This window comes from Mytilus trossulus, chromosome 1, assembly GCF_036588685.1.
Source record: "Mytilus trossulus isolate FHL-02 chromosome 1, PNRI_Mtr1.1.1.hap1, whole genome shotgun sequence".
NCBI classification, from domain to species: Eukaryota; Metazoa; Mollusca; class Bivalvia; order Mytilida; family Mytilidae; genus Mytilus; species Mytilus trossulus.
Genome location: NC_086373.1, coordinates 107,084,921 through 107,094,517, shown reverse-complemented (window position 1 = coordinate 107,094,517; position 9,597 = coordinate 107,084,921).

Genomic DNA, 9,597 nt, shown 5'->3' with positions numbered 1-9,597 from the left:
AAGAAGCTTATTGGGCATCCCTTCACTGTGCAGATTGTTTGTTTTATAGATATCTATTCTAATGATATTACATTTTAGTTTTCATGACCCACTAAGGGTCATTCTGTTTTTCTGTCTGTACCTCTGTCTTTCCTGTTTCAGGTTAAAGTTTTTTGTAAAGGTAGTTTTTCTTGAAGTTGAAGTTCAATCATCTTGTTCCCCATAATATGATCCCTCTAATTTTAATGCCAAATTAAAGTTTTGACCCCAATTTTAAGGTCCACTGAACATAGAGAATGATAGTGTGAGTGGGGCATTCTGTTTCCTATGGACACACTCTTGTCTTCTTTTTGGTTTAATTTCCTTGATTGACTACTAGTATCCCTTAAATTCCATGAAAAAGGGTGACCATGGTAGTGGAAGCAGCTTCACTTAGATGCTGTCTGTTATCATAAAAAGTATCATTCAGTTTTCCATAATGAGAAAATGTTAGAAAAGTTTCAGCTGAGCTTCTTGTAATCTTAATTTATAGTACTTTCTTTATATTGCTATCAGTTTACCAGTTTTTGCTCTTGTATTAATTTGTGCTCTTGTGAAGCTATCATAACAATAGGTGCTCTTGGGAGGCTTTCATATCAATGGGTGTTTCATTGTGAGGCTATCATATCAATGGGTGTTCTTTGTTGTGAGGCTATCATATCAATGAGTGTTTCGTTGTGAGGCTATCATATCAATGGGTGTTCTTTGTTGTGAGGCTATCATATCAATGGGTGTTCTTAGTTGTGAGGCTATCATATCAATGGGTGTTCTTTGTTGTGAGGCTATCATATCAATGGGTGTTCTTAGTTGTGAGGCTATCATATCAATGGGTGTTCTTTGTTGTGAGGCTATCATATCAATGGGTGTTCTTAGTTGTGAGGCTATCATATCAATGGGTGTTCTTTGTTGTGAGGCTATCATATCAATGGGTGTTCTTTGTTGTGAGGCTATCATATCAATGGGTGTTTCGTTGTGAGGCTATCATAACAATAGGTGCTCTTGTGAGGCTTTCATATCAATGGATGTTTCGTTGTGAGGCTTTCATATCAATGGATGTTTCGTTGTGAGGCTATCATATCAATGGATGTTTCGTTGTGAGGCTATCATATCAATGGGTGTTCTTTGTTGTGAGGCTATCATATCAATGAGTGTTTCATTGTGAGGCTATCATATCAATGAGTGTTTCATTGTGAGGCTATCATATCAATGAGTGTTTCGTTGTCAGGCTATCATAACAATAGGTGCTCTTGTGAGGCTATCATAACAATAGGTGTTCTTTGTTGTGAGGCTATCATATCAATGGGTGTTCTTTGTTGTGAGGCTATCATATCAATGGGTGTTCTTTGTTGTGAGGCTATCATATCAATGGGTGTTCTTTGTTGTGAGGCTATCATATCAATGAGTGTTTCGTTGTGAGGCTATCATATCAATGAGTGTTTCATTGTGAGGCTATCATATCAATGAGTGTTTCGTTGTGAGGCTATCATATCAATGGGTGTTCTTTGTTGTGAGGCTATCATATCAATGAGTGTTTCGTTGTGAGGCTATCATAACAATAGGTGCTCTTGTGAGGCTTTCATATCAATGAGTGTTTCGTTGTGAGGCTATCATATCAATGGGTGTTCTTTGTTGTGAGGCTATCATATCAATGAGTGTTTCATTGTGAGGCTATCATATCAATGAGTGTTTCATTGTGAGGCTATCATATCAATGAGTGTTTCGTTGTCAGGCTATCATAACAATAGGTGCTCTTGTGAGGCTTTAATATCAATGGGTGTTCTTAGTTGTGAGGCTATCATATCAATGGGTGTTCTTTGTTGTGAGGCTATCATATCAATGAGTGTTTCGTTGTGAGGCTATCATAACAATAGGTGCTCTTGTGAGGCTTTCATATCAATGAGTGTTTCGTTGTGAGGCTATCATATCAATGGGTGTTCTTTGTTGTGAGGCTATCATATCAATGGGTGTTCTTTGTTGTGAGGCTATCATATCAATGAGTGTTTCGTTGTGAGGCTATCATATCAATGAGTGTTTCGTTGTCAGGCTATCATAACAATAGGTGCTCTTGTGAGGCTTTAATATCAATGGGTGTTCTTAGTTGTGAGGCTATCATATCAATGGATGTTCTTTGTTGTGAGGCTATCATATCAATGAGTGTTTCGTTGTGAGGCTATCATATCAATGAGTGTTTCGTTGTGAGGCTATCATAACAATAGGTGCTCTTGTGAGGCTATCATAACAAAGGTGCTTTTGTGAGGCTATCATATCAATGGGTGCTCTTGTTAGGCTATCATATCAATGAGTGTTTCGTTGTGAGGCTATCATATCAATGGGTGCTCTTGTGAGGCTATCATAACAATAGGTGCTTTTGTGAGGCTATCATATCAATGGGTGTTCTTTGTTGTGAGGCTATCATATCAATGAGTGTTTCATTGTGAGGCTATCATATCAATGGGTGTTCTTTGTTGTGAGGCTATCATATCAATGGGTGTTCTTTGTTGTGAGGCTATCATATCAATGGGTGTTCTTTGTTGTGAGGCTATCATATCAATGAGTGTTTCGTTGTGAGGCTATCATATCAATGAGTGTTTCGTTGTGAGGCTATCATAACAATAGGTGCTCTTGTGAGGCTATCATAACAATAGGTGCTTTTGTGAGGCTATCATATCAATGGGTGCTCTTGTTAGGCTATCATATCAATGAGTGTTTCGTTGTGAGGCTATCATAACAATAGGTGCTCTTGTGAGGCTATCATAACAATAGGTGCTTTTGTGAGGCTATCATATCAATGGGTGCTCTTGTGAGGCTATCATATCAATGAGTGTTTCGTTGTGAGGCTATCATATCAATGGGTGCTCTTGTGAGGCTATCATAACAATAGGTGCTTTTGTGAGGCTATCATATCAATGGGTGTTCTTTGTTGTGAGGCTATCATATCAATGAGTGTTTCATTGTGAGGCTATCATAACAATAGGTGTTCTTTGTTGTGAGGCTATCATATCAATGGGTGTTCTTTGTTGTGAGGCTATCATATCAATGAGTGTTTCGTTGTGAGGCTATCATAACAATAGGTGCTCTTGTGAGGCTTTCATATCAATGAGTGTTTCGTTGTGAGGCTATCATATCAATGGGTGTTCTTTGTTGTGAGGCTATCATATCAATGGGTGTTCTTTGTTGTGAGGCTATCATATCAATGGGTGTTCTTTGTTGTGAGGCTATCATATCAATGAGTGTTTCGTTGTGAGGCTATCATATCAATGAGTGTTTCATTGTGAGGCTATCATATCAATGAGTGTTTCATTGTGAGGCTATCATATCAATGAGTGTTTCGTTGTGAGGCTATCATATCAATGGGTGTTCTTTGTTGTGAGGCTATCATATCAATGAATGTTTCGTTGTGAGGCTATCATATCAATGGGTGTTCTTTGTTGTGAGGCTATCATATCAATGGGTGTTCTTTGTTGTGAGGCTATCATATCAATGGGTGTTCTTTGTTGTGAGGCTATCATATCAATGAGTGTTTCATTGTGAGGCTATCATATCAATGGGTGTTCTTTGTTGTGAGGCTATCATATCAATGGGTGTTTCGTTGTGAGGCTATCATAACAATAGGTGCTCTCGTGAGGCTTTCATATCAATTGATGTTTCGTTGTGAGGCTATCATATCAATGGGTGTTTCGTTGTGAGGCTATCATAACAATAGCTGCTCTTGTGAGGCTTTCATATCAATGGGTGTTCTTAGTTGTGAGGCTACTGTATCAATGGGTGCTCTTGTGAGACAAAACTTAATGTGTCAGAAGATGATCTGGTATCAGTAGAAATTAACTACAGACACTCTTTTTTCAGCCAATAAACATGAATAAGCATGAAGTATTTGCCACTGTCCACCAAGCAAGCAACAATCGATTAATCTAAAGCCAGTGTATTCTCAATTTTAGAGAAATCCAGCATACAATGTATTTTCATTTACAAATAAGATAAAGTGATGTGACTCAGGTATTATGAAAATATGTTTGAGATTAATTTATCGTGTACTACATCAAAAAAAGAAAACAATACAATATTTATAAACATGCATTTAGAGCTCTTTTCTGATTCAACTTCATCAGGAAGGCTCAAAGTCAAATATTTGAAAGCCTATGATGTGTAAGGACCAAAACAGCTTAAAAGCTCGTTCAACATACACTACTCGTAACATCTGGTCAGTTAATACCTGGTCATTTTCTTGGTAACAAAGATATGGAAATTAACACAAAACTTAATCATATCAATCTGGTCCAGTTATTGACAAAAGTTTGTCATATTTAATATCTTACTGACAAACATGAACTTGCTACTGTAAAATATGGCCTAGTTTTCATCAAATATTTTGACAAGCTGCTTAACAAATTTCTGTAACTAAAGCAACAAGTGATTGATTTAACCAGTCCAATACACAGATAGTTCTTGTCATCATACATGCTCACATAAACATTCATCATTTAACAAATTTTAAGAGGATGTAAATTAGAATACTAGTATTAGTGTGCCAAATTAACATTTATCACTGGAAAAAAGTATTTGTATTGCTGTTCTTCTTTAAAATTAAACTTTACAAATACTGGAGCAGTAAAAAATGCCATATTGTAATATAAACCAAATCTGTATATACTGGTGGGTAGCAATAATCCATACTATGAAGAATTTTTGCTTAAATTGACGTAACATTTATTTGAAACCACTAATTTTACAGATTGTCCTTTTTCAAGGCATCAAATCGTTAAAGAAGTGTTATAAAGTGAGATTTATTGTTTTGTAACATGATATCAAAAAGTTGCCTTTGCCTATGAAGCTACAATAATCAAATGATAATAATGGCACACTAAAACTGTTGACTCACTTGCCTTCCTATAGAACAAGAAAATAGTAGACTCCGTGTCATTTGGATACAAAACTAGAAAAAACCATTAGTAACAAGTGTGCACACTCTGAAATGTGTCCCCTCACTGACCTCTAATATATATGAACATAGAACATCCAGCCAAAAAAGTGCAGAGTTTTAAATTTGTTCCAGCTGCCTTCAAAGCTAGAAAAAACATTTGACAAAAGTTCACACTTTAAATGTGTCACCTTCCTACAAATCTAGAACAGATTCTCACAATTCACTCTGAAAATTGTTGATTTACATATTCTGAAATGATAGGCCTGCCTATAATGCTTGAACAAGCAATTAACAAGAGTGCACATTCTGAATTGTGTGGCCAGAATATAAAATTTAAACAAACAATTGACCAAGAGTGAAACTTCTGAAATGTGGGACCTGCCTATAAAGCTTGAACAAGCAATAAACACATGTCACATTCTGAAATATGTGGTCTGCTCATAAAGCTTAAACAAACAAATAACAAGAGTGCACATTCTGAAATGTGTGGCCTGTCTATATAGCTTGAACAAACAAACTAGAGGCTCTCAAGAGCCTGTGTCGCTCACCTGTTACTGTATTTACTGATGTCGTACATCTTGGTTGGTAGGTGGGGGTCATTAGACACTTTTTAAAATAGATACCCTAGTAATGATTGTGGCATAGTTTGGTTAAATTTGGCCCATAGTTTTAGGAAAGAAGATTTTTGTACAAGTTACAAAAATGACGTAAAATTGTTCAATATTGACTATAAAGGGCAATAACTCCTTGAGGGGTCCTCTTACAATTTTTATCATGTTGACTTATTTGTAGATCTTACTTTGCTGAACATTATTGCTGTTGACAGTTTATCTCTATCTATAAAAGTATTCAAGATAATAACCAAAAACTGCAAAATTTCCTTAAAATTACCAATTTTAAGGCAGCAACCCAACAACAAGTTGTCGGATTCATCTGAAAATTTGTGAGGGGATAGATCTCATTCTGATGGACATTTAAATCTTAAAAGATTTTCCCTTAATGTCTTAGTTTCAAAGATATAAATCAAAAACTGCATTTTACAACTATGTTCTAATTTTAGTCATGTCAGCTATTTTGTTTGGTAGGCAGGATCATCAGACACATTTTTAAAACTATATACCACAATGATAATTGTGGCCAAGTTTGGTTAAATTTGGCCTTGTAGTTTCAGAGAAGAAGATTTTTGTACAAGTTACAAAATATGACGAAAAGTTGTTAAAAAATTACTATAAAGGGCAATAACTCCTTAAGGGGTTGACTGACAATTTTGGTCATGTTGACGTATTTGTAGGTCATACTTTGCTGAACATTATTGCTGTTTACAGTTTATCTCTATATATAATAGTATTCAAGATAATAACCAAAAACTGCAAAATTTCCTTAAAAAAATAATTCAGGGGCAGCAACCCAACAACAGAAGTCCGATTTGTCTGAAAATTTCAGGGCAGATAGATCTTGACCTGATCAACAAATTTACCCATGTAAGATTTGCTCTAAATGTTTTGTTTTCAAAGATATTAGCCAAAATATACATTTTACCCTATGTTCTGTTTTTAGCCATGGCGGCCATCTTGGTTGGATGGCTAGGTCAATGGACACATTTTTTAAACAAGATACCCCAAGGATGATCGTGGCCAAGTTTGGTTAAACTTGACCTAGTAGTTTCAGAGGAGAAGATTTTTGTAAAAGTTTACGGACAACGGACGCCAAGTGATGAGAAAAGCTCACTTGACCTTTCAGGTCAGGTGAGATAAAAACAAGAGTGCACATTCTGAAATGGGTTGTCTGCCTATAAAGCTTGAACAAACAAATAACAAAAGTGCACATTCTGAAATATGTGGTTTGCCTTTAAAGCTTGAACAAACAAAAAACAAGGGTGCACATTCTGAAATGTGTGGTCTGCCTGTAAAGCTTGAACAAACAAATAAAAAAAGTGCACATTCTGAAACCTGTTGTCTGCCTATAAAGCTTTCACAAACAAATAACAAGAGTGCACATTCTCAAATGTGTGGTCTGTATATAAAGCTTGAACAAACAAAAAACTTGAGTGCACATTCTGAAAGGGGTTGTCTGCCTATAAAGCTTGAACAAACAAATAACAAAAGTGCACATTCTGAAATATGTGGTCTGCCTTTAAAGCTTGAACAAACAAAAAACAAGAGTGCACATTCTGAAATGTGTGATCTGCCTACAAAGCTTGAACAAACAAATAACAAAAGTGCACATTCTAAAATGTGTGGTCTGTCTTTAAAGCTTGAACAAACAAATAACGAAAGTGCACATTCTGAAATGTTTTGTCACAAGAGTGCACATTCTGAAATGTGTGGTCTGCCTACAAAGCTTGAACAGACAAAAAACAAGAATGCACATTCTCAATTAACCAAGAGTGAAAATTCTGAAATGTGGGACCTGCCTATAAAGCTTGAACAAACAATAAACATAAGTGCACATTCTGAAATGTGTGGTCTGCCTACAAAGCTTGGACAGACAAAAAACAAGAGTGCACATTCTGAAATGTGTGGTCTGCCTATAAAGCTTGAACAAACAAAAAACAAGAGTGCACATTCTGAAATGTGTGGTCTGCCTACAAAGCTTGGACAGACAAAAAAAAAGAGTGCACATTCTGAAATGTGTGGTCTGCCTATAAAGCTTGAACAAACAAAAAACAAGAGTGCACATTCTGAAATGTGTGGTCTGCCTACAAAGCTTGAACAAACAAATAACAAAAGTGCACATTCTAAAATGTGTGGTCTGCCTACAAAGCTTGGACAGACAAAAAAAAGAGTGCACATTCTGAAATGTGTGGTCTGCCTACAAAGCTTGGACAGACAAAAAAAAGAGTGCACATTCTGAAATGTGCGGTCTGCCTATAAAGCTTGAACAAACAAAAAACAAGAGTGCACATTCTGAAATGTGTGGTCTGCCTACAAAGCTTGGACAGACAAAAAACAAGAGTGCACATTCTGAAATGTGTGGTCTGACTACAAAGCTTGAATAAACAAATAACAAAGTGCACATTCTGAAACGTGTGGTCTGCCTTCAAAGCTTAAAAAATAATAATTAACAAGAGTGCACATTCTGAAATGTGTTGTCTGTATATAAAGCTAGAACAAACAAGAGTGCATTTGCTGATTTCTGAATTGTGTGGCCAGGATATAAAGTTTTAACAAACAATTGACCAAGAGTGAAAATTCTGATATGTGGGACCTGCCTATAAAGCTTGAACAAACAATAAACACAAGTGCACATTCTGAAATGTGGGACCTGCGGACAAAGGTTGAACAAACAAATAACGAAAGTGCACATTCTGAAACGTGTGGTCTGCATACAAAAGTCGAACAAACAAATAACAAGAGTTCACCTTCTGAAATGTGTGGTCTGCCTACAAAGCTTTAACAAACAAATAACTAGAGTGGACATTCTATAATGTGTGGCCAGCAGATAAACTTGAACAAACAATGAAAGAGAGTGCATATTCTGTAATGTTAGGCCTGCCTTTAAAGCTTTAACAAACAAATAACAAGAGTTCACATTCTGAAATGTGTTGTCTGTTTATAAAACTTTAACAAACAATTAACAAATGTGCACATTCTGAAATGTGTGGCCAGCATATAAGGCTTGGAAAAAAAACAATTAACAAGAGTGCACATTCTGAAATGTGTTGTCTGTTGATAAAGCTAGAACAAACAAGAGTGCATTTGCTGAAATGTATGGCCCTCCTATAAAACTTGAATAAACACAAGAGTGCACAAAGTTGTTGTCGGCTTTACTTATTATGACAAATATTTTGTTCTTGAGCTCAAGGTCTTATTTCAGGTATCTGACAAATTGAGCCATAAAAATAAGGTCAAGATGTGATAAACCCTGTCAGACATACATGTGCACCTTAAAATAGTTTTCTTCAACAGCATTAAGCTATTATTATAATATATGAGAGTTACACTGGTTGGCAGGTGTTCAGAAATAAGGTTATAATAGCACCAACCTATCTGAAAATTCTGTTGGTCCTGATATTACATGAAATACTTGTTGGTAGACATTAACTAATTACCGGTAAAACAAGGAATTATTTGGATCTGGAATAATTTTGAAATCTTGAAAATTGATTAGAAATTATGATGAAAACTAACCCAACTAAATAGGGTTAGCCATGCACTCATGGCTAAAGTTAATTTTACTTCCACTATCATTTCAGTATGAACTAACTAACCCCCCTTAGCCATGCGACCATGGCTAACCCTATTTAGTTGGCATAGTTTTCATCGTACGTTTCTAATCAATTTTCCAGAATTCAAAATGATTCCGGATTCAAATAATTCTTTGTTTTAAGTAGAATAATAAAGTATCATGAAATTGAGGTCATGGTCTGAAGACCACAGTTAGAATAGTCAAAAACACCTTACAATCATTTATTTTTAAATGTCTCATCCTAATTTGGAGCCATTAATTTACAAAACGCCTCACCCTTGTCACTTTGAATTATGTGAATTTGTGCAGCTGGTGTCCAGTTCTTAAGGAAAGCTAAAATAATAACTGAAGATGCCATGAAATACAGTAAAATAAATAATCATACTGCTTTTGGCATGGGGATATATCAATTCATAAAACAATTTAAAAGTGTTTGAGAAATATGCAATTATCAATAACTGGGTTTTCAG